The sequence below is a fragment of the Hippopotamus amphibius genome, chromosome 16, assembly GCF_030028045.1.
Source record: "Hippopotamus amphibius kiboko isolate mHipAmp2 chromosome 16, mHipAmp2.hap2, whole genome shotgun sequence".
NCBI classification, from domain to species: domain Eukaryota; kingdom Metazoa; phylum Chordata; class Mammalia; order Artiodactyla; family Hippopotamidae; genus Hippopotamus; species Hippopotamus amphibius.
The window spans coordinates 16,485,581-16,500,128 of NC_080201.1; positions in this window are offsets into that span (position 1 = coordinate 16,485,581).

Consider the following 14,548-nt stretch of genomic DNA (forward strand, 5'->3'; position numbering starts at 1 on the left):
AGACCAACCACAGCTCTGCTGTTTTTATTTCAGAATGAGCACACATCACACGAGAAGAGAAACGCTACCAGGATCTAGAAGTCACCCAACACCACTAAAAAGAGGTAAGGACCTGACACAGCTATAAGCTTTAGAGTGTCTTGCAAGGCTGTGGCCACCTCTACAGATCCTAGTAACTGGAGTGCACGGCAGGGCATAAGCAGCTCAAGGTCAGCCAGAGGTTATGGCACCTCTGCTGGTGACTTCCGTAATAGTCCAAATACTGCATGCTTGGGAAAGTGGGGACACCTACATAAAGAGATGGGGGAAGGGACCAAAAAGTGGCTCACAGCCTGTTCATGAAATCCTGCAGGTAAAACCATTTTAACCCCTGCCTTGCTGGGGCTTTAATAAGTCTTCGATCCTATGTGACAAAGACTTTCCAGGTTGAAGAAATGTTACATACGAAAAACAACGAAACACTATCCATGCACGTTGGTTATAGCAGCCAATGGAGAGGGAGAAACGGTCCAAATTTTAAAGAGCCAGGTCACACATTTGATGTGGCCTCATGATCTGCTCCTACAAGGCCACAGCCTTCACTGAACAATGTTTCTGGATCTCCAGAAATGACAAAAGGCAGGGGACCCAGGAGCCCACGTGGGGCTACTGGTTGAACATGTAGGGTTGTCATAGAAACAGAAAGTTAGTTATTCAGTGTTTAAGTCCCAGGGAGGCCAGTGGCAAACATAAATCAGAGACGGCTGAAATTTTGCAGTCTGTTTGATTGTGTGGCAATGAAATGCAGAAACCAACCAGTGCAGAAGTATGGACAGGAACAGAACTGGACCTATACTGTTATGGTAGAGAAAGACCTCTGGAGAAGTCAAGGAATCTGCACTCCATTTCTGGCTCTGTGCCATCCTCAGTTTTTTCACATGCAAACTGGCATAGTAGGAATTACTGTGTGGATAAAATATGCTCACGTATAAGCAAAGCATGCTGAAAACTTGAAAACTTTCAACAACTATAAGGTATTAACATCACTGTTATCACTATAATGTTGAGACCAATCAGACATTCAAGACTGGGTTCTCTTGCTTGTCACTATTTATGTGGTGGGTTAGAAAAAATTCTGATTTGGCTGGCATCAGAATTCCTTGTACAGAGGGAATCATCGTTTTAAGGAAAATATCCTTGATAAGGTGCTTAAGGGGAGAGTGAGAGCTTGAGGGCATGAGTCAGAAGGAAACAAAGGAGGTAGCTATAGTGAAATGCACACAAAACTGAATTTGGGCGATGGGAGGAGTGAGGGGGGACAAAAGGGGGCAGGTGAGAAAGAAGAGAGGAGGAAAGATTCTTGCAAAAAGGTAGGAAATTGGGACCCAAGTTGAAAAGGCGGCCAAATGGCAATATGTAACTGCTCCTGTCCTACCAAAATGTCAGTAGTCTTCACACCGTCCATCCACATACACACACACACACACCCCTTGTATGAGTGGTTTGTCTGAAGGAAATTAAGGAAGATGCCCGAGTTCCTCGGCTATAACATACAACACAGAGAGCAGAAGGGCATCAAGACAATTTCCAAGATGAACTGATTCAGCACAAGCAGGAACATGGAAGTAAAACATAACCACAAGATGCTTCAACCCTTTGGAAATCTGTAGAAGGTCATTATATTTACATGGGGCATATTTGGAGGGGGTGGGAGATTAGCCATCTTACCTAGAGATATTTAGACACTAAAACCCTACCTGACATCTGAGTTACAAATGGTCTGCTAATATTAAATAATCAGAAACTTACTTCTAGAATGCAAGAAACTCTCCATATGCCCAATGCCCCGCAAAAGAACATGCTCAGAGCACCAACTGTCTTCAAAGCTTCCCCTGAATCTGATGTGTCCATTTAAAAATCAGGGTAGAGTAAAAGCAAGCCAGTGTCTAGACCTGTAATGACTGCTGTACTACTCCAGAGATACCAACCAGGCAAGGCAGGAATACTCCACATTTCTTATAAGAATCTTGAATCTGCATCCACCACTCAGGCAGCTTTGAGAGACATCCTCTCTGACCCTCAGTCTCTTTATTTAAAAATAGTACTGACCAATAGCCATTTCAAAGGGTTGATATTAATGATCAAATAAGAAACATCTATAAAATGTTTTTGAAAATAGTAAGATACTATGTAAATGTAAATGATGTACGTGTTTTTAAAAAGTTGATAGATGAATTCCGAAGTAGGCCCGTATTATGAGGGCAAACCTCAAGCATTTAGGATGTGGATATAAAGCATCTAGATACAGAGCTCAAATTGTGGTAGGTTTCTTTGACCTTTCCTTCGGGGCATTATTCTTACTCATAAGGGTGGTAAGAGGGAAAGATGCTTATTTGGCTTGGGATGTTTGTACCCAGGTTTCTTTCACACCTGTTGCTTCTGTGGATCCCCTTAGGACAGCTAAGACTCCACACAGAACTTCCCAGGGGAAGAAAATAACCTCCTCCCTTGCTTTCAGGAAGTAAAGGGACACAGAAAAGCAACTCAATTTTGGCTACAGATCTGTCTTGAAATCTCCCAGCAGATTAGGAAACCGAGATAAACCCCAAAGGCAATCTCCTGTCTCCAGGTTTTGAAACTGCTTCCAGCTAAACTGTGGGAAAGGAAAACAATGTCATTCTCTGTACTAAGAGAATCAAAAGACCCAATATTGACTTTTGTCCATCATTACCAAACATGCACAACAACAGCAACAACTTAGTGCAGAAATCATCAGTGGGAAGATTATTACAGTCTCATAAGTCACATGAATGTACTTATTAGGTGCTGTGACTGTGGTGCAAGCGAATTCTTTGTTGGGTCATAAATGATTATTGTAATTTATGATCTGCGCTATTTTCTTCTTCTTCTTCCTCTTTCTGCCTGTTCTGAAGCCCATCCATGAATTCTGTTCATGCCGGATAAAATCAAAATAATGAAACATCCAGGCTCTTCCAGGATAGCAGCCACTGGTGCTTGCTCAGCTGGCTTCACATCTCACGTGACAGTGACCATGTCAGCCTCTGAGCTGCCTGACTCCAGCTTGCCCCCAGGTACCACATCGGAAATCAGGCAGCTTCTGAGCTGAAGTCCATACTACATCTTCAGCCAAAGGAAAACAAGTGTCCATCCTCCCTTGGGAGAACAGCCTACAGGGAAGGGATACTTTGCTTTCTGAAGATGATTTCTGACACACTGACTCTATAAAAGGAAGATCAGCTGATGCGTCTAAGTTCCTCGGCCACTTGCCAGCGCTGGCAGTTATAAACCCAGGGCTTCTCACTTTAGAGTACAGTAACGACAATCTCCTAATAATGAACAAAACCAACATCAGTGACACTGTCTGGAAATGAATGTTACCACTTAGATTCTAATAAAAGAGAAGTTGGAACAAGCTGTACTAGGTGCCTTTTATTTGTACTTATATTCAATTATATGGCATATGTTTTTAGTGAAATTGTTTAAAAGGTATTTGTTTATTTTCAGTGGGCTGCATCCTTTATCCCCACTGGTAAAATGAAACCTTACTCACTTGCTCAGGCCCCTACCTCTGGTACTTAACAATCCAAATCAAATCAATAAAATTCCACAAATACTTATTGAGCCCCAGCATAGGGAATGACAAATACATATTTTCTGAATGAATTAAACAAGACCACATAATTCTCCTTAACTGGGAGGTAGGTTAAAGGGGTATATGTGTGGCAATAGATCCTGTTCCCCAATAGATACTGGTCCCCTAAAAGAGCTGATCTTCAATCTTTACTATTCACTGAAAAAATTGCTCCTGCAACTAACTGCATCAACCAGGAAGGGCATAAGGCAGTAGAGGGAGGGCTAGATCAGGAAATCAGGGTGTATGGATTCAAGTTTTGGCACATCACTTCACTTCCCTATGTTTCCATTTCCACAGCTGTGAAATGGCTGGAGAAGTCCAAGTTCTCACTCTAAACTGTGGCTCTGAATTACCTTAGGAGTTCTAAATGTGGTCAGTGTTCCAATAATACGATGATACATGTGCTGATGGGCCCATCTGACCCTGTTTCTATTTATCAGAATCTACATACGAATCCTATTATTGTTGTGTCTGTGGTTGTCATAAATCCACAGACTAATAGTGTACATCAATGTGCTGTGAAACCTGAATGTGCCCATTTTACTTCACTCTGCCTCAGTTTTCTTGCTTGAACTTTTTTGTAGTTCTAATGCTCCAGCTTTCTCTGCTAGCTTAGTCACAAGGACAGGGAAAATGTGTATGAAAATCTACACATTTTTATCTCTATTTATCATTAGAGAAACAGTTCACCTAAGAGCCTGCCTCCTTCTAAAGCCATCCCTGTTTATGAAGGACAGAACATTGGTCCTGTCAAGGGGAACACATTACTCAGTTACCGCGGAGACGTGCTGAAGTCCTCAAAGCCCAGGATTGTGCCCTAACAATATGACAGATGAAAAATAATGGCATATTTTAATTAAATTGATTATGTATAAAATCCAGCCCCCAGGATGAAGTACCAAGGTGTCAGACTTCTTATGACTCCTTCAGAGAAGGGAGACAAGAGAGACAAAGCAATGGCAATGAGAGACAAGATTCCACAGGGCAGGGGTGAGCTAGTGACAAAGTGTTACCCCTGACAAACGCTGGATATTTGGCAATGGATGAGTCCTAGAGTGAGAAGTGGCCTTAGGGTGTTGGGAAACACCAAGTTATTTTTTAATGACCACTACTTTCAGTAATCTCACTTTGAGGTTCAGAGCATCCCAAACATTTTCTAGCAGAACTATGCTGGGCATTGATGATAGGACACAAGGTCTGTGGCTGGCAGGTAAAAACCTACGTTAAATTAGGGAGAAGAGTGAGACGGGAAAGGCTAATGCGGATGGCACCTTGGTCTTAAGTGCATGGCAGCAACAGACCCTGAAATGTTACATTATAGCCACAAAGCACCACAAATGGACCCTGCTCTCTGCCCCAAAGACCCTGGCCAATCAGGCTCACATTTTTGATGAGTACCATATCAAAAAAGGTTGATGAGGAATCTTTTCTAAGACAAAAGAAAGAAATCATAAATATAAGCAGATGTATTTATCTACAAGATCTTACATGTTATATTCTTTCTTATATGTAACTAAAGCATTATTATTTTTTTTAGCTTGAAATAACAGAAATTTAATCTCTGACAGGTCTGTAAGCATTATTATTTCTAATACACAAAGAGCTTCTACAAGTCAAGAAGAAAAAGAAAATACAGTAGAAAAACAGGCAAAGGCATCTGAACAGGAACTTATAGAATGGGAAATGCAAATGTCTAATAAATGTATGAAAGATGCCCAACCCTAGGGATGGTCGGGTAAAGGCAATACAGCAACAATGAACTATGACTGTTGAGGTACTACTATTGTCTTTGTTGACAAAACTTACAAATTTTAATGATATCCAGTGCTGGGATGATGTTAGGGACTAAAGTACTCCCATGTATTTCTAAATACGAATTGCTACATTTTGGAAGGTAATCAAGCCACGCCTATTAAAGATTAAAAATTCATTTATTCTTTGAGATAATAATCACATTTATCAGAATCCACTGAAGAGAAAGAAAAGCACCAATATATTAAATATCTGTATGAGCATGTTTATTTAAACATTGAATATTATAGAAAAAAATCTTGATTCACCTAAAGAGCTATGATTAAGGAAAATGGATGGCTACATTCTGTTATAACAATTCTATACCAAATTATAAACTTACTAGAAAGAATAAGACCTAGAAAAATGTTTATTATACATTAGTAAGTTTTAAGAAGTACGCTGCAGGGTGATGTGTGTGATATAACGTCATTTTTGTAAAATAAAAGTCTGTGTGTGTGTACAAAAATAATGATACAGAAAGACAGCCACCAAATTACTGTAAGATTAATTACAAGGGGTGGTAGGAATGAAGAGTAGAGCATTAAATTTATCTCCCTTACACATATTTATATATGTTTTGTTTTACTCACTATAATAAAGAAATAATAAAACTACAGAAATAAAATAGAAATGCTAAAACAAACAACAGCAAAAAGCTACACCAAGTTCTAGCAGCTTTTCCAGTAAGGACCTATGGATTTTAAGCCAACCAAGGACAGCCCCATGGTCCCACATGGCACCTCTAACATAGTTGATACTCAGTAAATATTGAATGAATGAACATTTGACATTCAAAAAGATTTACTGAATGTGGTTGGAAGAAGGGGTAATTTCAGGATCCAAGGAAAGCTTCATCCTCACTCCTCCCATCTCCACCCTTTAAAAAAACAACAGCTTAGTATCTGGAAAATTATTTGATGTAATTTACAACCCTCGGAGGCCCATCAGAAGCTTCTAGCATCACAGCAAATGTGAGTCTCTTATTGAAAAATATGTGGGTCTTATACAATGCCTGGGCCCACCTGGGAGAGATGCAGCTGCTTCTATTTCATTTGTGGGGAAAGAAAGTGAATTCTTCACCTTTCTGTCATACTGTAACATCACTGAAAAGCCATTTTGAACCTTTCTTCAAGCTCTGTGAAATCTCACAAGGCCAAAACAGTAAAGACACACAGACAGACACACACACACATACATAAATACATGTTTATTCATGGTTTTAATTCTTAACCAACTGAGTATACTTAATGTCAGCATATTATCTGCTGCTTCTCTGACACTTTGAGAAAATACCCTGTCCATAACTCTATCATGGTACCTGCAAAGTTTTTTAATAAATACCTATTTATTATGTATCTATCTCCCCATCAAGACTGCTACATCCTAGAAGGAAAGACTGTGATGTCTTCATCTTTGCACACTGTAGATACTCAACCACTGTGTACTGAAAGAATGGATAGGTGAAAATCACTCATTGTTCATTCATTTATGCAACAAATTAACTGAGCCCCTGTGATGTGCTGGGCACTGCTCCAGCAGCAGGATATAGCAATGGACTGAAGAGTCAAAGTTCCTGCCTTTACCATGCTTACAGTCTAGTGGGGGGGCAGACAACAAGCTGATACATTATAACATAATGCCCAGTGGCATGTGAAAACAAGTATAGCAGAGCAAGGAGACAGAGGGTGACAGGGGGACTTCTTCAGCTCAGGTGGTCAGAGAAGGCCTCTCTGAGAAGGTGACATTTGATGAGATGGTGATATTTGAAAGAAATGAGGGAGTGTGTCAGCCATGTATACATATGGAATAGAACACTCCAGTCAGGGGGAACAGCAAGTGCAAAGGCTCTGAGACAAGAACATGATCAGCAATTTGAGGAGCAGCAAGGAAGCCCATGTGACCACAGCACAGAGAGAAAAAAAGAGGCCAGACGGAGTCAGAGGCAGCGCTGGACCCTGAAAGGTCCTGAGGTCACAGCTTTAGTTCAGCTAGGTACATGGGGGCTTTGGGCGCAATGTGGAGGAAAGTGGGCTGGCCCTCATGCAGGTACACAGCCAGGTTTTCACAAGAAGGATAAGCTCAGGGGTGGGGTGGGGTAGTTTTCAACCTGTAACACTGGTGGGTGGATGGAAGGTTACACAGGAAAGGGGCCACACGGTGACATCCTGCTGTAAGGTCCCAAGGCCTGACCCCGACACTTTGAGAACACTGACCTTTGCTTCCTCGTGCTCTTCACCTTATCATCATCATCTTGACAATCTTCATGCAAAATCTTACACCTTTTAAAAATTGGTGAAAGGTGCCACTCTTCAAAAATGAGACCAAGGCAGGAGAGATTGCTCCCAATCCACCTCACCAAACCCTCTCCAGCTTCTGCACTTCCCTGGTCTCTTGTTAAGGTCTTATTGGTTCTGGACGAGAGGGAATCCATCACCCCGTCAGCAGGTTTGAGCCTTGCCTGAGTGAATGGCCAGCGTTCCAACCAATTCCATCCACCATGTGCCGTGGCAAGGAGGATGGAGGAAAAGGCACTGAGGGAATTTGACTTGAGCAAAGTAACTGTAATGGAAAGCATAATGTGAAAAAAAAAATTGGATGGATATAAAGAACAACTGTGACTTGAGAAAAGAAAGTCATGCCATTCATTGGGCACCCCCGGGTAAGGCAACAGGGACTTCTGGCATTCGAGATATGGGTACCACTATCATAAAAGATGCCTCAAAAGCTTAGTTACGTGCATGCATAATCTTCATTATTATACAAACCTGTCATCCCCAAATATGACACAGTCCATCTGATATTGACACCCTTTGACTGGTTTCACCCTCCCTCCCCTCTTTCCATCTTCCTTTTCTTTCTTCCTTTTCTCAGTGCAAGATCATTCAGGTAGGATAAGAGGAACTGAGGAAAAATCCAGATATGTATTTGGGGAATGCCTATAACCATCAAGCTAACTGAACAAATATAATCTTTTAATTGCTGCTAAAAATTATCCATTTTCTTAACTAAGATAACTCATCCACCCACTCAAGATTCTAGCATCTCATTTCCTTTCCAACATACCTTTCAAACAGGCATTACACAAGGCACCCTGCTAGATTACATGTACTATTTCACTTAATTGTTCCACCAATCCCTATGAACTTGGTACTATTATTATCACCATTTTATATTTAGGACTATAATTTGCACCAAATCACAGACCTAGCAATGGGAGATCCAGGGTTCAAAGCCAGGATCTAAGGCCCACACTTGGGAACTCACACTCATTCACCTTCTCTCTCAATATTAACCTTTCTATTAGGAGCAGAGAAAGGGCAGGAAGGGATGTGCAATATGAAAGTCTCTAGTTTACTTCTGGAAAACACTCCATGATGGAAACTTTGGAAGAAGAAAAGGGGAAATAGTTAAAACCATATCCTTGGATTGTGACTGCATCATCCTTACCTGAATGAAACAACCTCTCCTTTGGGAGAATAATCATGAAATGAATGCTGTGCATTGACATATATACACTACTAACTGTAAAATGGATGACTAGTGGGAAACTGCTGCACTGCACAGAGAGATCAACTCTGTGCTTGGTGACAACCTAGAGGGGTGGGATAGGAAGGGTGGGAGGGAGTCCCAAGAGGGAGGGGATATGCGGATATATGTATACATATAGCTGATCCACTTTGTTGTACAGCAGAAACTAACACAACATTGTAAAGCAATTATGCTCCAATAAAGATCTTAAAAAAAAAAAGGTTGAATTTCATTCATCTCATTTTGGTAGAGAATATAATGGAGGATGGTTGAGATTCTTGTTTTATTGTTGTCAGTGTTATTATTGTTTTTGAACAGTTTTAAATATCATAAACAGGAAAAGTTGGACATGCTAAGAAACCAGTCTATAAGTTTCTGTAAGAGAGGACTTCTTATATCTTATGCTCCAGATAGATAGAATATGGATGAATAAATAGAAAGTGAGAAAGAGACAGGCAGATACACAGCCCCAAGCATCTAGGGGTTTACAACTTGTGAGCATTCAAAAATGTCAGTTGAATGAGATTGAACTGAATAAACTTGAAGGTAGTATACCTGGATTGGAGCAGCCTGGGTAAGAGATTTAAGAAGAGCTTGAAGCAGATGCCTTTGGTATGTGACATGCAACCACTGAAACTATTAGTTTAAAGGGGAACAAAAGGACATACTGGCTTCAGTCTCCAGAAAGTCAAAAAAAACATTTTAGAAAAGAAGGAAGAATTTAGAGCTAGAAAAGAGCATATACCACTCAGAGTGTACAAACTACAAGGGCAATAACCCAGCATTTTAAGCAGGCTTAGAGAAGACCTTGCTGGAAAAGCACTTCCAAAGTCATACAAGTGGCCAACATACACATGAAAAGGTGCTCACCATTACTAATCATCAGGGAAATGCAAATCAAAACCATAATAAGATATCACCTCACACCTGTTAGAATGGCTGTTACCAGAAGGACAAGAGATAACAAGTGTTGGTAAGGATGTGGAGAAAAGGGAACCCTTGTGCACTGCTGGTGACAATGTAAACTGACGGAGCTACCATGGAAAACAACATGGAGGCTCCTCAAAAAATTAAAAATAGAACTACCATATGATCCAGCATCCCACTTCTGGGTATATATCCAAAGAAAATGAACTCAGGATCTCAAAGAGATATCTGCACTCCCATTTTCGTTGTAATATTATTCAAGCTAGCCAAGATATGGAAACAATCTAATTGTCTGTCAATGGATGAATGGATAAAGATGATGTAATATATGTATGATAGAATACTATTCAGCCATAAAAAAAGAATGAGATCTTGCCATTTGCAACAACATGGATGGACGCTGAGAGCATTATGTTGAGTGAAATAAGTCAGACAGAGAAAGACGAATATCATATGATCTCACGTGTATGTAGAATCTAAAGAAACAAAAACAAACCCATAGATACAGAGAATAGCCTGGTTGTTGCCAGAGTCAGGGGGGTTGGGGGGAAGTAGACAAAGTGGGTAAAGATTTAAAATCATTTTTTTAAAAAACCTGCTGGAAAAGGGAGTTAGACCTGAGGACCTACATCTATAAGTTAAAAAGTCATAGCAAACTACTATTTTCAGAAGCAGAATTTATAGCACTTGATAAGTGACAAAGTACTAGATAGATTCTGTTCTATCACAAAAGTTTTTTTTACTTGGGTTTTTTTGTTGTTGTTGCTTGTTACTGTTCTTATAATGCATTTGTAATAAGCAATAAGTGCTATATTTCCTAAAGAGCAAGGGGTTGATGAAAAGATGGGAGGAGGAACCAAATGGCAGATTCTTGCCCTCCTTAGTCGTCAGAACAGAGGTGACCCTGCCACCATCCTAAGGTGCAGGTAGAGTTCCCAGGAGGAATTAAAAGGCCTCTTTAAGGCTGTTCCTGAGGCTGAAACCTCTTTTCAGTGACAAGCATCATCAACGCTGTAATGCAGGTCAGCTGCACAGGGCAGCTGCAGCGTGCAGGGCTGCGGCAATCTGCCTGACATGCAATGAACATGTGCCTGACCCAGGGAGGTGCCACTGCATGGAACCCTGCCCCTTCCTTGGTGGGGAGGAGGCGGCCTGGGCTGCAGCCTCATTCAAGGGGGCCTGGGTCCCCCCACCTGAGCCTGAGCAAGCCCGTCATCCACGCAGTTGTTCCAAAACTCAGGCTTGAGTTGTCACAAATGTATGATCTCTGCTCTACACGGCTCTGTGTTTCACGGTGCTTTTCTCACCGAGGCTACTTCATCATTTAAATTATTAACAGTGGAAGTGCATTTACCAGGGGAGTTGGTGGAATATAGGATCTTAAAAGCGGGGTTGGGCGGCAAAGTGGGAATGCAGTTCCACCTCCCTCACGCGAATTGCCCTTCACAGCCTCTGACCTGTGGGCTGAACATGCATAGGAGCAACGGCGGATTTTAAAGTGAGTTTGTCTTAGAACTCTGGTTATTAAAATAAAAAAATTATCTCAATTACCCAACCTGACCTTGCCAATAGTTTTCAGAAATCATGAGACCATCAAAGCTCTATTTAGTCTGGAAAAAATGGCAGCCCTGCCCAGATTTCTCTGCTGTCACCTGCTCTCCCTCCTACCTATCTTGACTTTGTGTTACTTTGCTTAGTAGCAGTACAAGGGAATACAAGAATTTTTTTGCAACCCACCTATTGCAATGTCTGCCTCCTCATCTCTGCCAACAAAGTGAGAAGCAAATCTAGAAAGAACTGGTTACATGCACTTTATCCTCAGAATGTCCTGGCTGTTGGTTGCTAGATCTGAGACCTTGTTCACAGTATTTATTTTCCAGGTTCCCTAAGCCTTGCCACAACCTCTCCCCCACTTAACCTACTACCCTAAAAAGAAAGTGACTCACAGCCAGCCCTGCAAGAATGAAGCCCAACAAATGAACCAAACCATCTCTTTGCCATTTTTAATAAATTGGATTGTGGATCAGTCTTAGAAGTATCTGGGCCTCTGATGGAAAGTCCTCTTTCAGAGATGATCAAACTTTTTCTATTTGCAGAGAAAGTCCGTTCAGAAATGCATACTTTAAAAGATTATTTGATTTCATAATAAAAACATAACGAAGTCTTCAATTACTTGGTTATTAACAGATAAACTCTAAGGGCCCTTTCCAACTCTAAAATCCTTTTATTTGAGTTGTATTTGTCAACTTTCAATTCAGTATTTTGCTGAATTACTTCAAACAGTAATAATAACGATACCTAAAGTTTTTATAGCATTTTATAAAGTGTTCCAAAATGCTTTCACATTCATTACCCTATTCGACCCTTCCTGCAGCCCTATGACATCATTACCCCTGCTCACAAAAGAAGAAATAGAAGCTCAAAGACATGAAAAGACTTAGCCAAGGTAATTCAACTAAAAAATGGAAGAGCTTGAATATTAACTATCAGGGAAGTTTTAGGACTGAATTCAAGTATAGACTATTATTAACTGGCAGAATGGTCTTAAGTAAATCACTTGCTATTCTGAGCTTTACTGTCAATCTGTAAAGCAAGTTGGTTAACTGTATGATCCCCATGGCCTTTCAAATCCCTAAACTCTACAACCTATAATTCTAAATGGTTTCTTTCTCTGGGCTCTGTACCTCCATCCAAAAATAATGGAATAATATGAACAACCTAGGAGGGCTGAGATTAAGAACAATCAGTGTAGCACACTCAAGAACTTTGCAAATACAAATACACCAAATGAAAACAAAATTGTAGTAGAAAACTCAGAACATCGTCACCTAATATCCCCTTTATAGTGTGAAAATACTAAAACTCCCACCCTCCAGTGACAGACACTTAATTAATACCTTTGTCCCTTCAACATGATGAAAACCAAACCAAAATGTGCTTTTGGCTTAGTTCTCTTAAGGACCACATCTAGCTTTTGCTTTTCTCCTGAATTGAAGCCCTCAGTTTGAGACATCTGAGTCTACCTTGTGTAAGGCTCACAATCCTCCCTTCTGTGTCATCTGAAAGTGACATGTACAGTCTAAATTTCCTGAAACACATCAAAGCCACATAGTGGCTAATTCCCATTCAAGCATCAAAGGGGATCTTCGGTCCCTTCCCTTTATAATAGGCAGGAGGCTACCTATTTCATAATGACTCTGTTCGTTCAGTGCCTCTTTGGGGAGTTTGGTGGTTCATTACCACATGGGGGGCCCAATTCCCAAGCCTCCCTTGTCTCTTGCTAGGAACAATTCTAGCTAAGTGTCCTATGTGTCAAGACTATGCTGAGGTTTTTTTTCTGCATTCCATCCTTGCATTCCATCCCTGCAATTCTATTACTATCACCACTTAACAGATGAGAAAACTGAGGCACAGAGAGGTTAAATAAATCCTCCAAGGTCATATGGCTAATAAGTGGTAGAGACTGGGATTCAAACACAGGCAGGTTGATTCTAAGCCTATGGTAGTCTTCACCACCAAGCTGCAGCCCACTCATCCACTAACCAGGCAGTGGAGAAACCTCCAAAGGGATGAGTTCTCTGGGTACTGTATTTCCCATCAGTGGAGGCATCCAAGCATAGACTGGGCCTTCACTTGCCTTCAAACTCTAAGATCTTAGGGTTGTAAATCTCTTTAAAGCCCTCTCAGCTTCCTCTTGGGTGCTTGTATATCTATTCATGACCCCATTCCTGTGTCCTACTGAACAGCTGTCCTATCTTCCCATGACATTGTTTATACTTGTGTAACAGTATTTGCCACACTGCACTATAGCAAATTATGTTCTTCCTCCTCCAGAAGACCTTGCAGGCTGGCTTCCCTTGTTGAGTCCTAATCAGAGACATGTTTGTTTGGGGCAGCGATCATGTTATAATAAATAGATGGGGTAGGCACCTCCACTTTGCCACAGTCCTCCTCACTCCCTACTGTCTTACTTGCCTGCCTTCTGACAGGATTTAAGATTTAACTCCTATAAGAATTATTCCTTTTTGAATAGTATAGGCTATGCCTTGTTCATTTCAGTATGCTTCATGCAGCCTAGTACAGTACCAGAAAAAACAGCTCAATAGAGGTTTGATGAATGAATAAGTGAATAAACAATGAATATACGATGACTGCCAAGCAGCAGGAAGATCCACTGAGTGCAAAGTTGGCAGCTAAGGCAGCAACTCATTGGACAAACTCCCAAAATGGAAGCAGCCTTCATCTCTTTACGCCTGTTAACTCAATTTATAAAGCAGATACAATAGTACTTACCTACCTCTCACTAGGGTGCCACATGAAATAATTAATGTCTGTAGCGCATCAACTGCACTAAGTGGTAGACATTCGTCCTACTGTGAATGCTCAGCTTTGGGCCTCCAGTGAATCCACTTTAAATGGAACTGGCAAAGTAAATACCAAGAGTTATCCAGTCTTTCCTTCCGGCTCTGCAAACATCCAGACTTCAAGCCAGGAATTTGTCACACCTTTCTCAGAGCTAACCAATCTCTCCCTGTCTCTCTCTCTCTCTCTCTGTCTCTCTCTCTCTCTCACACACACACACACAGCACTATCCCTGTCCTATTTCTATCTTTGTCACTGTAGGCTAATGTTTGGGTGGAAGGTAAGGTGCACTGGTAAATGAGC